The sequence below is a fragment of the Rousettus aegyptiacus genome, unplaced genomic scaffold, assembly GCF_014176215.1.
Source record: "Rousettus aegyptiacus isolate mRouAeg1 unplaced genomic scaffold, mRouAeg1.p scaffold_m13_p_14, whole genome shotgun sequence".
NCBI lineage: Eukaryota > Metazoa > Chordata > Mammalia > Chiroptera > Pteropodidae > Rousettus > Rousettus aegyptiacus.
In genome coordinates, this window is record NW_023416289.1 from 61,242,188 (window position 1) to 61,243,141 (window position 954).

The 954-nt window shown below is 63.4% G+C and overlaps 1 non-coding gene across 1 annotated transcript; it reads right to left on the reverse strand.

Moving 5' to 3' along the window:
• Positions 1 to 290: 290 nt before the first annotated feature.
• TRNAE-UUC lies at positions 291 to 362 on the reverse strand. Its single transcript has one exon. It is a non-coding gene; the product is annotated as a tRNA-Glu (tRNA).
• Positions 363 to 954: the final 592 nt, after the last annotated feature.

A 954-nucleotide genomic window follows, 5' to 3' on the forward strand; every position in this document is an offset into this window, starting at 1 on the left:
CCCGCGACACAGGGCCACCCACCCCCGGGGTCGCCTCGGCCCGACCCCTCTCCGGTCCCCGCTCCCGTCCCGACCCCCGGGGCCGGGGCCCCAACAGACGCCGCGCGGCGGTGACGTCACAGCGTGGGAGTCCCGCGGGCGCGCTCGACTCCCGCACGCTCCGTGACGCGGCGAAAACAGTGTTCCTGCCGGAAACACCGGCGGGGACGCTCACGGAGGGAAACACCGGCGACGTGGGGTGGTCCTGCCAGGAATCTAAATTTAACTCGGGGATCCTAAAAGGTTGAGCCTTCCCACACCGGGAGTCGAACCCGGGCCGCCTGGGTGAAAACCAGGAATCCTAACCGCTAGACCATGTGGGAGAGGACGGGGACAGGAGGCAGCGCAGGGCAGCTGACTCATCGCCACCCGCTTCCGCCCTCGCCCCGACTCCGCCCTCGTCCCGCCTCGACTCCGCCCCCGTCCCGCTCCGACTCCGCCCTCGCCCCGCCTCGACTCCGCCCCGGGCCCCGCCCCCGCGCGGCCTGTTTGCTGTGATTGCAGAGGGTTGGTTCCGTGCTTTCTCCACGCGGGGAGCCTGGGACCCCACCGCGGGCTGTAGGAACCCCGACCCTTGACCCTCACACTCCGCCCGGCCGCAGCCTGGCCTAAGTTTCCAAAAATCTCTTTCAAAGGCTCCGCGGTGAGATTTGAGAAAAGGATGTTTTGAATGGCTCAAAGAGCAAGCCTCAAGCTAGCCCCCAGGTCTCAGGTCCCTGCTTTGATGCTGCGGGCGACCTTTGTTAGACCGGATTTTCCCGTCAGGATGTCTTAGGTCATGGACATTTCAACCGGAATTCTGCATTTACAAGGATAAATGAATGCAACCCCGAAAAGTCCATGGAGAACATTATGAGGCAAAAGGCCTCTGGAGGCTACTGTTCTTAAGATCTTTAGGGATGGCCTTATGTTACT